Source organism: Agrilus planipennis, unplaced genomic scaffold (assembly GCF_000699045.2).
Source record: "Agrilus planipennis isolate EAB-ADULT unplaced genomic scaffold, Apla_2.0 scaffold6, whole genome shotgun sequence".
Classification (NCBI taxonomy): Eukaryota; Metazoa; Arthropoda; class Insecta; order Coleoptera; family Buprestidae; genus Agrilus; species Agrilus planipennis.
The window spans coordinates 1,627,468-1,651,395 of record NW_020439302.1 but is presented as its reverse complement, the minus strand read 5'-3'; the positions used below and the strand labels follow the sequence as shown (position 1 = coordinate 1,651,395).

At 35.8% G+C, this 23,928-nt stretch overlaps 1 protein-coding gene across 1 annotated transcript in view; it reads left to right on the top strand.

Annotated features, from left to right (window-relative positions):
• Window positions 1-493: 493 nt before the first annotated feature.
• LOC108732815 overlaps window positions 494-23,928 on the top strand; it is a 69,186-nt gene continuing 45,751 nt past the window's right edge. Inside the window, exon 1 of the mRNA XM_018463784.1 lies at window positions 494-805. The gene's annotated coding sequence lies outside the window, so the exon portion shown is untranslated. The remainder of the gene's footprint in view (window positions 806-23,928) is intronic.

Below are 23,928 nucleotides of genomic sequence, written 5' to 3'. Positions count from 1 at the left end.
AAATATGTTTTTGGGTTGGGCAAGTTTGAAACCTTAGTATTAACGATTTTTTAACAGAAAAACCTGTAGTATCAGCCAGGATTGGATCCGGCGACCTACAGCTTTCAAAGCAGTAGTCTTACCTCAGGGCTACTATCAATTGCCTGTTTATAAACTCCGTATATTTAATGATAAATCTTCTTTTGGAAAGAGAAAAATTGATTTAGCAGAAGTCAAAAATTTAAGGTGAGATAAAGATTTAAGGGGCGTCTTTTCTAGAAACTACGTAGTTAGAATCGATACCCAGCGAACTAATTTCTAATTAGAAACGGTGTCAAAAATTCAATAATTAATGGCCAACGGGGAACGCGGTAATTAAGGCATGCACTGAGTGAGTAAAAGTGTGGGCACTTGGAAAAAAGTTTGGCGTTTGCGCAATGGCCAATATCCTCCAAGTTCGATTTCCCTGGGACTGACTGGAGATTCGCGAATCGCGTTTAGTAGTTGGCGGAAACTTGATAGGAAAGAGAGGCGCGAGCGTTTCGAAACAACGGAAGTTGACTGACTAAAACTCGAGCGCGTGTCGTGAAAATTATTATTTGTTTATTTTACAAAGAGACAACTGAGACAATAAATTAATTCTGCAATAAAAGTGATCTATAAGACACAGATAAATAATAAGTGTGTGGTAAAAAAATTGAATTGATTATACAATGAATTATGTGCTTCAAAAGCAGGTGATTGTTAGTAGGAAAATGCCGAAAAGTTCCCAGCTGATAAGCCAAATGTTTGAAGACTTTTTGTGAGAAATTAAAATGAACCAAAGGTAAGAAAACAATAAGTTCTAGAAATCATATCTTAACAATAAGTAACAAATCTAATAAGACTGAAAATCTGGAATTGCTTGACTTAATTGCATTTCTCTAAAGAAAATTGATTTTGACTTGATTTTTGAATTAAATTTCAGACGCATTAACCCTTATTAAAATATATTTCTCCCTGAAGTAATATTATTAAATGTAAGCCATTCTGAACTCATAACAAATGAATTATTTAATAACTAAACGAGTTCAAAGTGTTTTACCATTAACTCGTTTCATGTAATGACTCCAGAGACCTCAGAACACCATTCTGTAGGCTCGTATTTTAATATTCCTATTATGATTCCAAAATAAACACTAAATAGTTTCATTTGGTTTCGTTATACGATTAAAACTTTTCTTTGTCTGTTTCATTAACTCTTTAAGTAGCTTTTCGGTCTCAAATGAGGCTTTTTGAAATGTGAACAAACATAAATATAATCTCATTGATACAGTCAGGCCTTTGTTCTTCTCCGGTCTCCATAAACTTTATGATGATAGATACACGTATATACATGAAAGGAAATCTTCGGGAAGTGCAAACTTTGGCAAAGATTGGGATTGGGGGAGAGAACTATTTTAATAAATCTCCATCAAAACCTCGTTTAGAAGATTTACTTTATGCGAATCTGTGCCGGCGCTACACGAGATATTAAAATGGCGAAAATCTCGTTGCTTTTTGTTAAATGGGCGGTTTCAAAAAACACTCGACATATAAAGCAGCCCACAGATTCGTTTGATAATATGAGGAAATTTAATCAAAATCCCAACACTTAATGGATACCTAAATATCAACAAGGACCTTTCAAATCTGCAGGATTTACGTGATTCATCCTCAACGCACTAGAACATTGTAAGGTTCGGTTAGGGTAGTTCAGATACAAAGTATCTATAACAATCTTTGAGTCCTTTTGTCAAATGTGGAATCGTTCTTAATCCCTAAGTAATGTAAAAAATATAAATTAATTGGGTAATTTGTTAGAACCGGATCTATTAAGTAATACAAAAATAAAAGTTACTATCAAACAGTTTAAGACAGAATGTATGTATTCTAATAAATTACCAGAAACAATTGACGGTTTTATTAATTTAGAAAGCATAATAAAACATTTAAAAAGTTTAAAAATTATTAATCATCAAAATATTGATTATGCTGTCCTATCAATTCAATATTTTTAACTTCGTTCTGATCTAGACGATTATTTCAGGGCACTGGGATTATGGGAGCTGTTTCAATTTTGAAATCGCTCCGTAAGCTTTTGATTAACTTTAAGAAAGTGTCTTAAGGCCTTAAGTTTTTCCCATGATTAAGTTGGTTCTTCTCTAACTTTTGCAGCATAATCTGCAGTTATAACTTCTAAACTTTTCTGATGAACTTTAAAGATAACTTCGCTCTCGCGATGAAAAAGCATTACAGATTGAGGAAAAACAGAAATAATATAAAAACAAAGTTCCATTTTCGAAAACAACGGGATGTAATGATTCATATCAATCAGCAAAAACAAAGAGCAGAAAAAACTATTTAAAAAGTCTTTTCCGTCGCATGGCGCGTAATACACTCGTCGTGTCGCGTCGAAAATCCAAAGAAAAGTCTTAGAATTCCGTTATCCATTCAACAGATTAAAAAACAGGGGGCTATTTTGTTTAGTGTTATCCTGTATCGTACACTAAGCTAGTAAACCGTCTTGGCGCATAACACTTACATATAAAATTGATTTACGACCGCTTGCGAAAAACGCCGACATCTTAAGTTAGATAAAAGGACTGATCGTACTGGATGGAATATGAGTTTTTTGACATATTTATGACATTCAAAATGTGTTAATATCTATGGTTCTTGCATGGAAACCTACTTTGTAATGAAAATTTGTGCAGCTATCTGCTCTACATGACAATATTCGATCATAGATACGCTGTAAGAGTGACTATGATCCAAATTTTGACGACTTAACCAGTATTGTTTAATAAATAATGAAATATAGGGAGATGTATGACAAAGAAGGAGACAAAGGGCCGATCTATTAAGCAAGTTTCGTTACGCCCTTGATTTCCCATGGCATCGTCGTACAAATTATGTTACAGAATGGTCGCAGTACGAATCTAACACCACCTGGAATACAAGGCCAAAATGTTGACATGTGACGTCACTACTGGGAGGCCCATGGTATTAGCTTCGTCTTTCAGCTAGTGCTGGCTAGTTACAGTAAACAGATATCAAGCAATGGCTAAATAGTTGCCGTTGCTTCCTGATGATGATACTGCAAATGAATGTTAAGTTTCTTTGACCCTTTTGAGATGCAATCAGCGACAAAGGGGGTTTATTAACGGGGTTAGTCGCGACACTCTAGGGTGCTCAAGGCGTATAGCGTCCCTTTCAACGTAACTCACTTGTACGCGCTTTCGACCTGAAACAAATTCCCGAATAAGGTACCGGCGAGCGAATGCTTTTGAAAGAAACGGAAAATCAAAAGAAATCGCTCGTCGACCTTACCCACACCTATGTATTTATTAAATCGGATCAGACTTTTAATGTGAATGCCAAAATATTTCTGCTCGTTTAGAGTAGCAATTATTTACTTACAAATCTGTGGTAAAAGTAACATTGGTCGAAATCACTTTTTAACATCCCCTATTTTTATATACACCTATTATGGAGATGAAATTTTCTGAATTTTCTCTTTGTCATTGGAGAAACAGCCAGAAGAATAAATACAAGATGTATTTTTCTTTTAGTGTGATTAAGATTATCTCAATTTAAGCAAGAATTCCCCGAGATAAAAATATTCAGTCTCTCAGAGTCTCTGAAAGCGAGACTCGAGTCTCCGTGTCTCATCGAGTCTCTCTGGTGTCGCTGAGAGACACTGTCAAAAAAACTGTTTAGCGTCTCTGAACGAGAGACTCAAGTCGCTCATAGAGAGATCCTCATTTCGTATCCAGTCTCTGAACGAGAGACTCGAATCTCTCAATAAGTGGTGTCTTGATAGACATGGTTAAAATTTTCTAAGTGCAACATATTTCAGAGATCCCAGTCTTTCTACGAGAGACTCGAGTCTCACAATTTTTCAGTTTTTTTCATTCAGTCTCCCTGTGAGAGACTCGACTCTCTGAATTAACAATTTTATCGTTCGAGTCTCTCATACGGAGACTGTGAGAGATCCATAAAAATACCTAGGCAATAACTGAGAGACTGTGAAAGACTGTGAGAAACGCTCTCAGAGACGCTGAAAGACTGAGAGACTGGAGAGAGACTGAAAATTTTTGTCTAGGGCAGTACAGGTGAATTGAGAACCAAACGTAAGAATATTCTATTAGACGCAGTCCATCCATTAAAAAAAAATGCCGATAAATAAAAGTGTAATATTCATGCTTGGTAAATATGTTTCCCCTATCTGTATAGGTACAATGTATTATTCGTAATACAGTACATACATAGTTTCGTTATAGAGAGTTAGAACCTTGTTTTTGTTATTCTACATCGATTGATATATAGACGGATACCTACATGCTTAAAAAGCACGAGAGACAGACAGACAGTTTTATGTCCCATGAAGTGTCGAACAGGGTCGTAAAACTACCTCCCGTAATTTATTGCTGACTTCGCCTTCCGAAATTGACCCAACCACACTTCCGAACGTTACCAGGGCTCGTAAATAAATATATATGTACATTGTAAAGTAGACGCGGTATTATTTAACTTAAAATTCAGTAAAATTCCGTTTTCGATTTGGTTAAACGTTACTGATACTAAAATAAACCATTGAAATAAGTGTATCAATCGTTGGAATGCCCACTAAAATGGAAACTAATGAGAGTCTTTCACTTAACATAGTCCGAAAGCTTCTAGAGCAAGATCCCAGAGCAGTCAGAGATTACTTACATTCTGAGTAACAAAATGGGTAGGATGGAATAGTGTTAGAATATACTTTGAATGTATGGATACCTGTTAACTTGGGTCGACAGCCCATTTACAGGTATTAGGTGGTAAAGGTATGTGAAAACATTACTCACTTTTCTCAGAATATTGTTAAAAATTAATAATCAATACTGCCCAACGTCGACAATTTATGCCTGACGCTTCAAAGTTCGTAAAAAATCCTAATTTTACTTATAGTATAAGCCTTCATTTTTAAATATGATACTTGAGGAATTATTTCAATATTTTTTTATAAGTAACCAGATGGCGGCTCTGGGGTCATAGACTAGATATTACTTTAAAGATTGAATTACAGAATTACGACAAGTGCTTTTAAGGTATGCAGAAGAAATTATTAAATTAAACAATGTTTTGATAACGAATTAAATGATTTGACATTTGACTAAATTTTTTCGCGCCTCTGTCCCACCCGTCGGTGACGCCCATGTGTACCGATATTAGATATTATTCGTTTTATAAACAGAGAAAAGAAGTTGTACCTATCTATTATCGAACGTAGGTAGTAAAAGTATATAAAACGAACGAAGCTAACGGTAAAAGCTAGAACTTTTAGAGAAAAACAACGGCTATTGTTTCGAAAGTTGAAAAGCACGGGATTCGAATGGATTTTGAAAACTCTTTAGAAATTAAGTTCTTAAACGCTTTCATAAACGTGAACCTAAAATATAAAAACGTCATGCTCCCTGTTAACTCACTCACTCAGTTCGCAGAGTTGTTGTAAACTTCACGACCTCAGTTTGTAACAACAACGAACTCCATCCGAAGGGGTAATATCAAAAATGAAATCTCAGTGACGTTGGAACATATACGTATGTATGTGGGTTCATTGTGTAATTTCCTACACTCACGAGAATTTTCTAGTGAACTTCTCTAACGAACGCTTTTATCAAAATTACCTTGCTATAATGTGCAGGTACTACGTAACATATGGCAAATAGAGCGTTACAGAATTATTGGAATTACCACTAACCAAATTAATTCCCTTCTGCTTTATAACCCGCAAAAATTGCCCACAAAAGTTATTCAACTTTAACGAACCCTTAAATGAATTGCTTCATTTAATTCACGTTGAAAACTTAGATAGTTAATTCGGTAACTAGCAATTACGAGTTATTACAGCAATTAACCAATTAAGCATCACTTATTTGCTGTAGGTAGAAGAATTGCACCAATGCAGCATATAAGAGGAATAATTAAATTAATAACATGTGAAACACCCTGTACTTATCATATAAATATCATTACCATATTAACTTAAATGCATTTAACGTTTCTTAAAAAAAATCACGCAGTTAATTCATATAAATTTATATCATTATATACAGAATCTGTTTTTTATTGCCTTAGATATGGTTTCAATTTGAACAATTCATTATTAGATTATGTGTTTATTATAAATACGCAGATAATATCAGTAGAAGTCCAAAGCAGCCATTTCGGCAAGACCCCGAGCGCCTTAATAATATACTAACTGCTACCAAAGATGTCGCAGCGGTGTCCTTACTGGGCAAAGTGAATAACGATTACCTACTGCTGTAAATCTGGGATTGTATTGATGTGTTAACGAAATTGTGTCCAGAAACTCGAATAGGTACAACAGTGATAAAAAAATCTGTTAAACTCTTGAAGAATTTAAACAAAACGCAATTTATTCGCTAGTATATTTTACAAAAGTGAAAATTTCATCAACCATTTTACGAAAGTATCACTTAGAGATGATCTTGCAAATTAATAAAATTTATCCTTGCTTTTTGCGGAAAATTCTCCCAGAGAATTTTCTCTCGCCGTAATTAGAAAGGGAAAAAATGGAGTCCTGTTTTCTTACACGTAAACCGCATTACTCGCTCCCCCAGGAAGTAGTCAGTTTTTCCCATTCGCCTTTCCTAGCAATATTCGTTCTTTAACCTCAAGCAACCATTATTCTCTGACGACGTCTTGTTAAAAGAAAACTAAGCGTAATCTAATATTTATTGAATTACCCTTATGAAAAGTCTTTTCCTTAAACAGGCCTACGAAAGGAACGTTTCTATCTATTATCTATACAATGGAGACTACCCACACATAAAGTATTTTCTGTGAAGTTTTGAAGAGATTTGATACGTACTTATTTCATAGGAGTATAGCTTAAATAGGTTTATATAGCATAATTTATGAACCTAGGTGGTTTATCATGTTACTTCACACGTTTATTTGTTTTCTTTTTTTACCACCTAGTCACCATAAAATCAAGTTTCATATACAGTGTAAACTCTATAGGTATAAAGACACTTAAAGGACTGAACATTTTTCGGCGTTATAAAGAGTGGTCGTTAAATGGAGAAAAATAAAAGATATTATTTTACTATTCTATAATAATATGCATTTACCGATATAGTACACATCTTGCACACGAACATTATTATAATCATACATTGCGTATAGCTTGTTATCTTCGTCTGATGTTTAATGCTGCTCCAATATTTTAATTGTATTTTGTTACGTATCTTACTCATATCTTAAGATACTGCTGGATTAATTTGATTACATAAAAAGTATTTTTTTAATAGTTTCGCTGCATCAAGTGCCTGTTTGATGCTTGGTGGAGGGACAGGATCGTCTTCTTCAACAACGTTGCACAGCTGCAGTTCTTATCTATTTCGGCAACTTAGAAAGTACTGCTCAATGATTTATAATGTCGCATTGTTGTCGTTAAATAGAGTGAGCGCGACGCTATATAGAGTGTAATATTGTATAGAAAACAATGTAAACCAACCAAAGTCAAGCAATTTCGACGTTTTAAAGAGTTTGTCGTTAAATCGAGTGACGTTATAAAGAGTTTACACTGTACTTAATTATCATTAGGTTGTATTTATAAGCTTTCTAGGTTTTAGAACCATTGGTTTAATCAATCTCTGCTCTGGTTTAATCCAAAACTATCTGTAATTCCCATCATAAGCTAACCTTCGCATTTCCCTAAAACTAGAACAACCCAAATCTTTAACTATTTGTGAACAGTAATCTAATCTAGGTCTACCTCTACTCCTTTTAACTCTTGCGCTAAAATCTGTTTTATATCTCTACCGTTGCTTCCATTCTGAGTTATCTGACTTCCTAGATCTTTTCGTCCTATCATTAACTTCGCTGTTTCCCTACCTTTTCTTCCCTTGCATACTAGCAATTTTTTTTACTTTTATTTACTTTCATATAATAAGTACTATCTTTTCAATACAGCTTCCATCATAGGTACCAAAAAAAAAACTCCTCGACTAACCGAGATTTGGACCTACAACCGACCGCATACAAATTTAATTATATAGTTTCTCACGGGGTTAGTTACCTCGTAAACATACACCCTGGTAAGACCGTTTACAATACCACGTTTTACGGGCATACATGTACATATACACGACTAATTTGGCGTAATTAGAAAATAAACCACGTTTAAATTCTGATGGGTTTGTTTCGTCATTAATGCAATGTAAGCAACCAGTTACGAATTCACAAACGCCAGTAATTAAAACTTAATGCTACTGCATAATCTGTTTTAATTAAACGCATAAATTTCTATATTTACCTTTATTTACACGTACGTTATTTTTTATGCAGCATATACCGATAGTAATTTTGGTTATTGTGGTCGACAGGTGAGGTAGATATTAATTTTTTTATTCGACCAATGTTTGATTGATATTTGTCTGATGGCCACTATCATTTATTAAATACCTGACTTTATGCATCTTTTTTGGCAAAAATATGATCATAAATATGTCAATCGATTCTTTGGGAATTCTTTCTGGGAAACTTCTTCCTGTAGGCATAAGGCTTTGATAGGAAAAGCGATCAATTATACAACTATTAACAATTTAAAAATTGTTTACCTGCTGTTTACTCCATGAGTGTAGCCGCCAGATTAAAAAATATCAAAAGAAAATCGAAATCAATTAGTAATTTTCAAGAATCATCCATCCTATGCATATATGTAAGTAAATTAACAAGAACCAATGACTAGTTTGATTAAAAGCAAATTAACTGTACAAGTGAGGAATTTCGTAAAGGGTACGTAAGTATTTCCGCGATTTTCTTCTGTTTCCAATGGGCGATAGGGTGAAGTACTACTTGGAGCAATAGCAAACGCTGGAGGCAGTAGTTAATAGCCTAATAAGTAATTAAACTACGTGGTTCGTGGTACCATTTGGCCGTCGGTATCAAGAGGGCCATGTCGAGGTCCGCTATTCACAGCGTCGAATCGATCGAATGTATAAATTGAGCACCCTGCAGCAACGGTAGATGCCATGAGTTAAGAGTTCGCAAAGTGGCTGCAGATCCGTTCACTCATTGAGTTGATTAATGCAATTCGTTAGGATTGAATTTAGTCACAATTATCGGCTGGAGTCAGTCCCGATGTCGCGTAATTCAAGGACATGATTGTGAATTTATCTGCACAAAGGGAAGCGTGTCAGGGTATGTTTGGAAAAAACGGTCTGACACTCTCTTAATTGATCCATTGTCTCATCTAACTCCGCAAAGTACCAAAGAATCATGAAACTTGAGAATAGTTTGTCAGATTTTTAATAAATTGTACCTTTTCTTTTTTAATCCATATATCTGACAATGCGATCAACATTATTAAAGACAGTACAACTGTAGAGGTAGATATAGAGGAGCAAAACATTAGTATGCTTAGATTTGCAGATGATATAGCAGTATTTTAGTATCTAGCAAGGAGAACTTAGAGATAGCTTTAAATAAAATGGATGCGAAACCGATAAAACAGTACTGTATGAAAATAAATTAAAGTGAAACAAAAATACTGGTATGCAAGGGAAGAAAAAGTAGGAAAAGAGCGAATATAAAGATAGGAGACAAAAAATTAGAAGAAGTGGCTGATTTTAGGTATCCAGGAAGTCAGATAAGTCAGGACGTAAGGAGTAGTAGGGATATAAACCAGAGGATACCACAGGGTTGTGTCGCCTTCAGTTAATTTAGAAATTCGAAAAAGATTGTTAAAGATGTATGTTTGGAATGAGAGCTGTATGAGTGGACGGTGGGCGAGGCATAAAATAAAAGGTTAGAAGCGTTCGAAATGTGGTGTTATAGGCGGATGATGAGGATACAGTGGATAGATAAGGATAGAAATGAAGAGATATTAGAAAGAATAGGAGAACGGAGGACTCTTTGGAAGTCAGTAAGAAACAGGCGATAGGTTGGTAGGACACCTTCTCAGGTATGAAGATTTAGTCAGAGACATATTATAGGCAGAAACAGGAATTAGGAGGGGTAGAGGTACACCTAGATTAGATTACTGTCCGCAAATAATTAAGGATGAGGGTTGTTCTAGTTTTGGGGAAATGCGAAGATTAGTTCAGGATAGGAAAGAGTGGAGGTGCGTGTCTAATCAGTCTTAGGACTGACGACGTTATTATGATGATGATGACCCTGTATTTATAAATTTTGAAAATCTAATCAATTATTTATTTATTGGTTTTCAATCCCGATATAGAACGTAAAAATGTTAAACTTGGAAAGAACCCGTAGGTAGTTGTTGCCGCTAGGTAAATGTAAAATGTAATTTTGAATGATTAATGAGAACCTGTATCGGTTACCACTTCGATATGGTAATTTATACATGTCACTAAAACTGACGACTCATCCCTTTATATAAGGCTAATATCCTTCATGGACATCTCCCTCATACAAAAGATCTTTGAAAAAACATGCTAAGAAAAAGTTATTTAAATACCTCGCAACTTCGGATCGCATGAAATATTTAATCTTTTTTTATTAGAATGCTTTATTATGCTTTTAAACAACTGAATTTCGTTTATGTTTATGCTACTCATATTGAATTTATTGTAATACAAGTTGCTTAATTTGATTTCATAAAGAACAATACTTGTAACAGTATAACCTGCAACTATTGCCATCCCGACAGACTAAAGTCCATTTAGCAGGCAGAAAATTTAAAATGGCGTGGATGCGCGGTGACAAAAGTAGGCAGTTTTAGGTATAACGATTGCAGCCCTCTTTCTTCAGTATTCTTATCAGGGGCGTAGATTAAATATTTAAAAATAGGGATCAATGAGTAAGTAACAGACATACAAACAGAAGAACTAATAGTTGATGTTGGTGACAGTGGTAGAGATTCTCATGATGACAGTGAATGTGAAAACTAACTATAAAACAAAAGCAATAGGTTAATGTTTTCTTTTTGGTAGGTTATGTTTCTACATTATTTTCTAGTACGCTACTGTCCTATCTGTATTAATACTATAATTTACGCCTACTTAAAGCCTATTTGTGTATCGGTTCCAAGTGACTTACCCAAATAGATCATAAATGGGCAAGTACCTGCGCGACCGCTCGCCAGCTTCCTACGTCGGACCTGTACATAGTGCAAATTTTAAACGGTATACAAACTTGCAAAGAAGATGGACGCTTTCGCGAAACTTCTAGAACATCTAATGGACGTATTTTTCATACGAATTGCAAATAAAATGGAGCAGTTAAACTAGTCACTGTTTTGTTTGCATTTTACGGTCCATAAAGTTTGAATGTAAAGTGGGCATAAAATAGAAATCAGAAACCGGATTTGCTGTACATTTACAAACGTAAAAAAGCCCATTTTTACACAATAGAGGCACAAATTTAAACTGCTACTTTTGACCGTTCAACAACTACAAATAAAGTTTTAGCGTACTTTCGTATATTTAGCCACAGAAAACAACCCTTTGATATTTCATCATGCACATGGTTGAACATGCACCTCCACTCTTTTCTATTCTGAGCTAATCTTCGCATTTCCCTAAAACTAGAACATCTCACATCCTTAACTATTTGTGAACACTAATCTTATCTAAATCTTCCTCTACTCCTCTTAACTCCTGCTTCTGCCTCTAATATGTCTCTGACTAGACCTTCATGCATGAGAAGGTGTCCTAGCAACCTATCTCACCTATTTCTTATTGACTTACAAAATGACCTCTGTTCTCCTATTCTTTCTAAAATCTCTTCATTTCTAACCTTCTCTATCCACGGTATCCTCATCATTCCCCTGTAACACCACATTTCGAACGATTCTAACTTTTTCTTATCCGCCGCGTCCACTGTCTATGTTTCGAACCCGTACAGCGCCGCGCTCCAAACATGCACAATAACACTCTGTTTTATATCTCTACTGCATCTTCCATTCTGAGTTACCTGATCTCCTTTTAGATACCGAAAATTACCCCCTTCTTCTAATTTTTCGTCTTCTACCTTTATATTCGCTCTTTCCCTAACAATTGATAAATAAAATAATTCCAAGTGGCGTTTACTGCGCCATTTGTAGTATTTTCTAAAACGAATTGATAAATAATTTATGTAACTTTTTAAAAAATTTTACTGCTTTACTTAAATTTATTACATGCATATAAATACATACGATGGAATTCTCATTGGATCAGTGTCTTCAAATAGAACTTGGAAAATGCATTCGGGATTAATATTCGCTCTTGTGATGCTAAGATAGTCTGAAGGAATGTTTATTAATTTCAGATAAGGCAGTACATATTACTGATGTCTTTCCACAAGAGCGGGTTAGATCAAGCTCAAACTCAGTCAGTCCTGAAATCCACCACTATCCTATATTTGTTTTATCTGTTGTTTGCAATACTGTAATAACTTTAGCAAGATAAAGCTTCTGAAAGCGTAGTTTTGCAACAATTTATTCCTTGAAATAGTTCTCATTCAACTTTAACTGAACCTGACTTGAAAGACGAGAATATATGACTTTGCTAAGATTAAGATTTTTAAGATTTTTATAGCCATCAAATTCCAAACAACTGTAAATTTTACAAAACTGAATAAAAAATACCTTAAATTTAAATTGTTATTATGTCGTTAATGGCACTGTTACAATTTATGGTTATAATTTGTTTTGCAAATCATGCACAGTTGAAAAATCTTTATAATTCTGTAACTGGTCATTATTAAAAACAAATATGAGACAAAACTAATCTCCTGCACTTCGGGGAATTCACTTCTATCGGCTTAATTAAATTTCTGTTTGCGCAAGAGGATTTGAAGAGAGACCTTAATTGTTTTCAATGTCAACGTAAAGTACACGTGAAAATTAACTTATCCATGTTACGTAAATATAATCTAGCGTGTTTTAAAAGCTGCTGCACTAAGGGATTAAACTGTCTCATATTTTTTAAAACTTAACAAACCGGATATTATACGGGTATCGTTAAGGAAACATTTGGTCTACTAATTATGAAGTAGTGAGGTAAATGCATATACATATGGGGCCATTTTTTGACCCCGGTTTCTTTTGAGATGCCAGAGAGAAATGTTAGAAACGTGTTGTCAGTCATTTTTGACAGCTGTCAATGTTAACCATCTTTTAGGGCTTCACCACTTGGTCCGGTTGCTCTACTCTTTCTGTAAGTGTTTCACACACCCTTAAACCCCTTGAACCTGTTGCTCCCTGGCGTCTAACGTCTGAAGTGTCTACGGATGAGATATCACAAACTGCAGGAGCAAAGGAGTATCTTGTGATCACGCAACAATAGAGGAAGAAGGTCTAAGTGGGGGTAGAGCACCTGCAGAAAAGGCTGACGATGACAGCTGTCAAAAATAACTGACAGCAGTCGAAGATGGTTGATGTTGTTAGCTGTTAAAGATGGCTAACAACAGCTGATCGCTATGACCTCTTAGTAGACATACAGAGGGGGGGGGTAAATTTGGATGTAAAGGACGAAAACACCTTCATAAGGAAATATTTGGGATTTTGAAGGCGAATTGTCACAGTTTATCTACTCACTACTAAAAATTGAAAAGAAGGTAATTATTTTTGACGTAGTGCAATATTTATTGATAGTGAACTGAAGTCTGGCCTTAAAACGAAAGAAATTAAATTAGCATCAGTAGACATTGAGCTTAACACTGAGACACTTCTGAGTAAATTTTGTCCACTACTGTTCGTTTTCGACCCCCGATTATTTTGGCCTGTGATATTCGAAATGGTAATTTAATATTTCCGTTATTCATGACCTAAACTAGTTTTCAAACTAAAAAGTATAGAAAGGCTTCTGATTTATGAGCTGTTTGCATCCATTTGTGTCCGGCATGAAGTCACGACGTTATACCTAGTGCCTATAAATTTTCACATTAAAGATTTAAAGCTTTACGAACTTGGGTTATTCTCACACATGCGGCGAACGAAAATTCAACCTAAGCAATTTTTGATAGGTTGATGGTTTCGTAACTGTTGACATTCTTTTTTTTTTTTTCAAATTTCTACTGGGTTACATATTGATACAGGTTGTAACAGAAACAAATGCAAGACGTAATAGAACACTATAAAACATGAAAATTACTTAAATGACTGTATGTCCAGTTTCACCGTTTTCGAAAAAAACGTAGTTGAAAGTAAGATAAATTCAATTCCGGTCCTGGTAAAGAAATACGACTCGCGACGCTGCACTCAATCAACTGGTGATTACTATATCGCCGCTGTAGAGACGAAATCCTCGATTTCAAAGAAGATAATCCCCAAAATACTACACGCAAAATAACAGGGAACCTTGGTTCCTATCATGTAACCGTGTGGCACATTTTTAAAGGAACAGCTGCTGTAGCATTGTCATTTGCAGCGAGCTCAAGCGAAGCTTGAAACTGACTTTCAACCGCGATGGATTTAGCTGTTTCAACCAGAAATATTTAAAAATTGATAGTATCAGGATATAGAACCTGCATCAGTTATCTTGAGTGGATTAATTCGTATCCCTAAATATTTCCATGTACAGTATCAATTCACAGTTTGAGAAGTGCGGATACATTAGAATCGTCGCAAATGGAAAATTCGATGTATGTTTTTTGCAACACCTGACAGAATTCACAAAGTTTTTAATAGGGTACTCGATTATTCTAAGCTGCTCTTTGTCGAACCTTGGTGTGTACCAGAGCATGTCTGGCGTTTGAATTATTCATTATATGCTTATTGGAACGTTGCTGAAAGAGCGCGACTCTACTATCCGGCAACATCATATCGCCCTCTCAATGAGGAGCAACTGCAAGAAATTATTAAAACCGGGTAGCTACTTTTCAACTGAAAGAATGGGGAACGTCTTTAGACTAACAATTAGGAACGACGGCGTTTTTCACGTTTCCTTTTCAAATTGAAAAACAGTAGGAATAATTGCAAATTCTTTTCAACTTATCTGGGAGCTTATTGTTAGGCACAAACACAAATATTATTTGTATGATATTTATAGTAGAATAGAGGATGATTATTTTATTAAAATCATCATTTTTTACGGAAAATTATTTGAAATTAAGCAGTTTTCACAAAATCGATAGAAGGGTGTTTGATTTTCTTATTTCTGATGACATGTGGGATGAAGGAGTCTGGGTGGTGATTACGTTTTTACGAAGATAATGTAGGGAAAGAGCGAATATATAAAGATAAAAGACGAAAGTGACTGATTTTAAATATCTAGGAAGTCAGATATGTCAGGACTGAAGGAGTAATAGGGATATAAAGCAGAGGATAGCGCAGGGTCGAGTCGCCTTCAATAAAAAGAAGTCACTTCTAAGCTTGCCAACCGTTAATTTAGAAATTCGAAAAAGATTGTTAAAGGTATATGTTTGGAGTGCGGCGCTGTACGAGTGCGAAATATGGACAGTGGTCGCAGCGGAAAAGAAAAGGTTAGAAGCGTTCAAAATGTGGTGTTACAGGGGAATGATGAGGATTCCGTGGATAGAGAAGGTTAGTACAAAGAATAGGAGAAAAGAGGACTCTATGGAAGTCGATAAGAAATAGGCGTGATAGGTTAGTAGGACACCTTCTCAGGCATGAAGGTCTAGTCGGAGACATATTACAGTCAGAAACGGGATAGAATTAGACCTAGATTAGATTACTGTTCGCAAATAGTTAAGGATGTGGGTTGTTCTGGTTTTAGGGAAATGCGAATTTTAGCTCAGGATAGGAAAGAGTGGAGGTGCGTGTCCAACCAGTCTTAGGACTGACGACCTTATGATGATGAGAGAAGGGTACAAATGAGAAGGTGTTAGAAGAATAAGGGAACAGAAGGCGTCATGAAAATCGATAAGAAATAAGTGAGATGGGTTGGTAAGACACTTCCTTAGACATATTAGATGCAGAAACACGTGTTATAGAGATATATTAGATTACTGTTCGCGAAAACTTGGAGGTCCAGGTTTCGAAAAATATGGAGATTTTGAGTCACAATAGGAAGAACTGGAGATGCTTATACATACAACCATTCGTTGGGCTGAAGATCTTACGATGATGATGATGATGATATTCTTATGGAATAAATCTAATAATAAGAAATTAAAGCAGCAGCACATCAATTTGATCAGAAAATATCAGTAACGAATAAACCCTAACACCGCAACCACAGGATTAACCAATAAGGACTTTGTTTTCCACCTGCTAATCTCATCAGTGACCACGTCACTACGTCTGTTTTTTTTGACGTGACAACGTCTTATAATTCGATGGAGCCGGCTGCACGCACGAAAAAACATGACTCATGCGGCGTTACCTCGCTCTGAGGCGTTCCATTTAAGGCTTGAAGTGCAAGCGAGAGCGCGGAACGAGCGACAAAGAGGCACAATCGGCCTCCGCGTTCGGCAGCGTTCGACATCTGTCTCTCTCCTACTTGAGTGAGCGATGCGTCCGCGTGGACAGCTGCTATACAATAATACATTTCCATTTACCTCCTTCTCTATATCCATACAAAATATCTATCAAACAAATAAAATTAAAATTTTCTTTTGAAAAATGAAACCATTCCATCAGTATTTTCTTATGACGTTGTCACGTTCGACTATCGTCAGTAAACCGACTTTACAGACAACCGATTTTTTTTTTGGAGCTTGAAGTCCTCAAATGTTAATAGATGTCATAATTCTTTAAAATTTAGTAGTAACAACTGTGTCATTAACTGTAAAATAACTCATCAACATTCGTTTTAGTACAGGCAATTTGGAAACGTACGGAGTAAATGAAACGAAAGCAGTAAGAGAAACTATTAGTACCGTTAACGACCAGGTCCGTAATGAAACGTTTCGGTGAAGTGTGCATTCTATTTAAATAAATAGTTCTATTAGCATTTTCATTAACCGGTAACATCGAGTGTTGCCGTTTACGAGTTAAAACAACCCTCTTGGGGGAAAACAACCGTTCACGTGGAGTCTTGATGTAGGCAATCGTTTTCCGTTCATCCCCAACTTTGAATACGTAATGGTCCTGATTTAAACGGGTTATACCAACTTTTCGCTGAATTTTCCGGCCGAACGGGTCACATATTTCACGCTTTAATAAAACAAAGTTGTTTTCGACATCTGTTCTCATCGCAGCTGGCCAACCGTTGCGGCTTGTTAGTCCAAACTTCATTGACGCCATTGTAATTTGACTTTTATTCGGATTCTTCATCGTCGTTTTTTTACTGTCGCATATTTTTAACCTCGACCTTCCTCATTCACATAACTTTATACGTTTTACCAGCGGATTTGCTCGCGATGAGGTCTTATATATACCTATATGTGAAACCTCATCGACGACCACATAAAACTAATTCTTCCGTCGTTCAGGAACAGTATTTTTGAAGTGAAACTTCTTTACGCACGGTAGGGTAAAATCGTTTAATGCGAGTTGCTATGTAACGAAATCATGCAACGCATTTCTCCCCGCTGTCTGTCCCTATATATGCTTAGATCTTTAAAACTACTCAACGGATTTTAATGCGTTATTTTTTTAATAGATAGAGTAATTCAAGAGGAAGGTTTATATGTATAATACATGCATAATATATTAGATAAACACTGATTACTTTAGAGGTTTGTAATGTGATGTCGTAAATAAACACATTTTTTGCGTTTACATTGCAAACGCTGGCTGAACCCTATGAGATAGATCAAAATAATATACTACGGTATTGTACACCTTAAAAAGGTCTACAAGAAAGTCCGCGATGGTATATGTCTATCTCTTAGGGATAACCCACAACAACCATTTTTTATCCATTACTTTTTACGAGAAATAATGGCTTATTTACGAAGCGATTTTAAGCAATACAGCATTAATCCTTATCCAATTAAGCACTTTTAAATACATTGTGCATTTAATATAGATCAGTATGACCCTTTAAAGCATGCAATTTAAATGAATATTAAAAGATATTACAGACTTAAAATGCAGGGACATAGCGGTTGCAGCGGTACCGGCCGGTTTGTATTGTTGTTGTATATAAAGACATTCTATAGTAAGTATATTTACTATTAGCATTGCACCCGTGCGAAGCATAGTGTACAAATAATACCACTAAACCAATTCCTTAACCCCTATCCCGGTATGTTTGAGTGTTTGAAGAAGTTTCACTTCAGCAGCCTGTTGTATAATTACACGTTGTATTTTTTTTCTGAATAAAAGGTACCCTTTGCCTTTTCTATATCCCAGACAATGGATACCAATTTTTGAACATGGGAATCCTTTTGTTTAGTTTACGACAGTTATATATCAATTATCTACCAAAGAGAACATTATTTTTCGATCGATTTGGTATCAGTTGACGACTATTAAAAACCCATGAGTATTGATTTTAAAGTCGATCTCTGCATAATGGATTATTTCAAAAACTTTTTAAACTTTAAATAAAATTGTCAGAATTGAATCATATTTTTGTCACTCCATCAACTTACCGTACATATTGATTTGTATATTGATCAGAAATGGTTTGAATGGTACCTACAGAGTTTGCAAAGCTGGCAAACAAGTTATGAAATAATACACAGGTCAGTGGGTGGTTTTGTAAATTGTGAGAGAGTAAAACTGGAGTGCCTTTCTCCTAGCTACAATGTTTCATGAATTATTGAAACCTTTGTATGCTTGAGGTCGGAAAATAATATTACCAGCTACTGTTTCGGGGTAGTATGTTTGCCATAAATTCATACGCGGAACACTGCGACTGTGACTTGTTCAATAAACACACAAGCAAGTATTAAATTTCAATCCAAATTGCTTTGGGTAATCCCCAATGCAGCGGCGTTAGACTATTCAACAATAATTGTTATCATACTATCAATTATTACTTCATCACGATTCTACTAGTTTTAATGCATTTATGTTAAAAGATGAACGCATATCCAAACTGGTGGGTCTAGATTTGAAATTTCATAGAGTCCGTTCCTTATACAACGCAAACGAGTACTAAAAAAGGATTTTTTAAAATTCAACCCTTAAGGGGGTTCAAAGTTTGTTGAGTTTATCAACAGTTCAAGTCGCTGAACTAGGACAGTTGAAATTTAGAAGAACGGTTAGTTACATCAGGTACAACGGTTTCATCCACTATAAAAAAGCACCCTTAAAAGGTGTAAAATAGGACTTAAGACGTCAAAAAATTCGAGCTATAGAATTTTCGACTTATGGTAGATTTTGACTTTGAAGAGGTTAAGACTTGGTGTACTTACATTGCCGGAAAATCCTTAAAGACAATAACTTACATTTCTTCGAAATAAGTTTCAAATTATCGAGTTGTAAAGATTGTAAAATAAAACATTGCTATGTTCCAGATACAGAAGTCAAATTAAATTTTTCGAGTTATAAAGGGATGATATGTACCAAAATGTCTTGCAGGGACTCGCTGATTATTTCGACTAATAGAGGGTTGAGATTTCGAGTAGTGGCGGTTTTGGGGCTTGAAGGGAAGGAAACAAAACATTTTTTCGACTTTTGAAGGTTTTCGACTTATCAACGTTCGACTTAAAGAGGTTCTACCGTATTAATGTAAAAAAAACTGATGTTAGCTAGACAGAATGCGAAGAAGAGGGTAGAAGTTCCTAAATGGAAGAGGCAGGAGGCCTATTGGCTCATGCTACTGTTTACTGGAATGAACAGTAGAATTACACCCTCCAGCCGCGCATCATTTGCGCGAGCGAACCTAACGATGCGTCGTGTGCATCTACGTATCTCGCCAGGTGAAGTCGCCGTAAAATAAATTATTTGATATTGAGATATTGTACCGGCATACACGCAATTTTGTTTACCAAGATGTAATATGCACAATATATGCATGTAAATATTTAATGTAGTAGGAACTGCTGGAATAAGTAATGATGTCAAAATTGACAATACAAAATTTATACCACCTCAGGGGTAGATTTCATGCTAGTAATACCCGTAAAATAGATTCGCTACATGCCTGAAGCATGAGAAAATTGTACCGTATTTTGCATCCGTACAAATGGCTTAATTAATGTATGTATCAAATTACTGTAATGCATCTACTTGTTCTCATTATAGTCCTATTTATACAAATGAAAATTTGTTTATGTATTGATACTCCTTGCTTAAGAGAGGGCTCGGCAAGTAATTGTAGGTGTGCTACGACAGTTTTTGAAATATCTACAAAAAGGGGCACAACCACTTGCCTTCGGATGACTTACCGCTGTTACATTTATGGTCATGCCGTTCGGTGTATAACTTTAGCAAGTGACAATAAATGGGTTTATAGTAACCTAGAACATAAAGATGTCTACAAGGTGTTGAGACATGAAATATACGTTTACAGGGCGTAAACACCTCCTAACTACCGTTTCTGCTTCTAATATGTTTTTGACTAGACCTTCATGCCTGAGAAGGTCTCCTACTAACCTATCTCTCCTACTTATTGACTTCCATAGTGCCCTCTTTTCTCCTATTCTTTCTAATACCTCTTCATTTCTAACCTTCTCTATCCACAGTATCCTCACCATTCACCTGTAACACCATATTTCGAACGCTTCTAACCTTTTATTTTTCGCCCCGCCCACTGTCCATGTTTCGCACCCGTACAGCGCCACACTCCAAACATCCACCTTTAACAATCTTTTCAGAATTTCTAAATTAACCGTTCGCGAGCATAGAAGTGACTTCTTTTTATTGAAGGCGACTCAACCCTGCGCTATCCTCTTCTTTATATCCCTCACTATCCCCCTCCGTGCTGACTTATTTGACTTTTTTTTTAAGTTTAAAACAGCGTATTATGTATGTAAATTATTGGTCGCACGTTTCCTTCCAATCAGATTAATTTAATGCACATTTCGTGTGTTTAGCTATTTTACGAGTCAAAAAGCATCTAAAGGCCTTCCGAAACTTGAAATTCAATTTGTTGTGTTCGAGATAAAAGTAAATGGAAAGGCCAAGTCTGGTAATTGACAGGAAATCGATAGAAAACGCTGCTGCCGACATTTTCTTATAGACATCTTTCAAGTTCTCCGTGTATGTTTTTCCGCAACGAAGGCTATGCAAAGAGAAGGAAGGACCAGTTAACGGGTCGAAACTTTCTAACTATTCGCTGAAAAGTTCAACAAAGTTCTGAAAGACGTACTAAAGTGGAACAGTAACGTCTTTTCACACGAATAACTTTATAAATAACATTAACATTTCTAAAAAGAGTTGTATTTACATACCAATGAATTTAAATAAACATTAATTTTATATTAGTAGAATGAACCGTGATAGCAACAGCTAAAAATCAACATTGACCATTAAAATTCAATAAGCTAGGAATTACTGGAAAAGGATACAGATAAAACTGTAACTATACCTATACTTCGTTTACTTTCTATGGCGATGTGACCTTCAGTTTAACCGGCGCAAAGTAGAAAAGAACAGCACTAGGTCAAAAAAGGAAGGAGACAACTCTCGGCCAAACTCTTAACCGGTGAAGAGCGTATAATCCGTACAGTACTGCACGTAAAAATTGACCATTTCATCCACTACAATTGCATTGCTCATATGTGCTGTTATTGGTACCATTTACTACTGAAAATATAAACGAGATGTTTATTTATATTTGAAGGGATATTAAAGGCTTTAACGCTTGTTTTCGACTTGCACTACTATTCATGATCGAACAAAACTTTTGGCAGGTACTGTATGAAAAAGTATGTTTAATGAACAAGAGTCGAGAGTATAATGAGCTTTTTTCTCCCTACCTACGATTTTGCCAGCGCGCATCCAAGACATTGGAAGGAGCACCTCGCTAGAGAAAGTAAATGAAATATACTTGGGATGCCCAACATTGGCAAAATTTGCAAAAAATTATCTGCGAGATGCTTTAATATGTAAATAGTTATGCATAGAACAGTAACTGAGAACGTCTTTCTATTGAAAATGGGAAAATACATAAATCAGAAGAAGAAGAAGATTAAATTGGAAACAAAGTGTTTTACTGTTAGAGAGAGAGAGAGATCTTATTGCAGATGTGTCACGCTGGCAGTTAGAATTTAGAGCCTCCGCTTCTGGAATTCCATTCCAGGCACAAGAACGGATCAAAAATTGAAATATGATGCACATTTAAAACGGAATATTTTATTAGCTGTTGCATTCAATTTCACATTGAAACGAATATTTGCAACATCCCTGGTCTTTATTACGAGAAACTACCTATGGCGTAGATGTTACATGGAGCATCCTGACTTGTCTGACTTCCTAGATATTGAAAATCAGTCACTTCTTCTAATTTTTCGTCTCCTATCTTTATATTTCCTATATCCCTACTTTGTCTTCCCTTGCTTAACTACTAGTAGTAGTATTTTTGTTTCAACTGTATTTATTTTAATAGAATACTATTTTGAGAAATATTGTTTATATCCATTTAATGTTTAGAAGAATTAGTTTGTTTTGTTGTTAAAATAGTGCATGTATATTAGACAGCTTCGTGTGTATCGTATTTAGGGTTTATCATGTTCTGGCAGATGACTAACGTGGTGTATAAAACGAAATTACCTACCTACCAAAATTAATTAATTTCCATCCAGATTTTGCTGTGAGAGAGAAAGCAGCGGCGCTTCGCGATACGACGAACGACGCGGCGTCGCGACGAGGAGCAGGTTCGTCAAACTGGGATGCACAGAAACGTATCAAGCGGCTCATTGTCCGACAGATTATTGGGATTACCGCGAGCAACCGTGACAAACCGATTCAGATTGGATGTCGAATTGTCAATGTAAAATAGCGGGGAAATACGTGTGCGTATGTGTGTTTGCAATTGTGTGTGCTGCCGAACACCTTCGTCAATTAGAAATGTCGACATTGTTGCAGTTGCACGCGAGTATTTCCGAATTACATGTCGGTATTGAGGAAGGAATTGCAGCGGACACTTATAAAGAGCAGGCAAGCAGAATTTGATCATGTCGCCAGCATCGGACTTTCAAGAAAGTTCAACATTGTCTGGAGTTTAAGAAAAGAGATGTTAGGTAGGAATTGTAGCGGGCAGTAATAAAGAAAAAGGAATAACTTTATACCAATTGATGTGCAACAGAAAGAGACGCAGACAAGCAGAATTTGAGCATGTTGCCATCATCGAACTTTAAAGAAATTTCAACATTCTCTCGAGTTTAAGAAAAGAGATGTCAGGTAGGAATTGCAGCGGGCACTAATAAAGAAAAAGGAATAACATTACACCAATTGATGTGCAACAGAAAGAGATGCTAACAAGACTAGAGCGGTTGTACGGAATATTGTAAACATACAAGAGAGATGCCAGGTAGAAATTGCAGCGGACACTAATACAGAAAAAGGAATAACATTACACCAATTGATGTGCAACAGAAAGAGATGCAGACAAGTAAAATTTGAGCACGTTGCCAGCATTGGAATTTAAAGAAAGTTCAGCATTCTCTCGAGTTTAAGAAAAGAGATGTCAGGTAGGAATTGCAGCGGGCACTAATAAAGAAAAAGGAATAACTTTACACCAATTGATGTGCAACAGAAAGAGATGCTAACAAGACTAGAGCGGTTGTACGGAATATTGTAAACATACAAGAGAGATGCCAGGTAGAAATTGCAGCGGACACTAATACAGAAAAAGGAATAACATTACACCAATTGATGTGCAACAGAAAGAGACGCAGACAAGCAGAATTTGAGCATGTTGCCATCATCGGACTTTAAAGAAAGTTCAACATTCTCTGGAGTTTAAGAAAAGAGATGTCAGGTAGGAATTGCAGCGGGCACTAATAAAGAAAAAGGAATAGCTTTACACTAATTGATGTGCAACAGAAAGAGACGCAGACCAGTAAAATTTGAGCATGTTGCTAGCATTGGACTTTAAAGAAAGTTCAACACTCTCTGGAGTGTAAGAATATAAAGACGCTTGTTATATATATAATATAATTCCAACG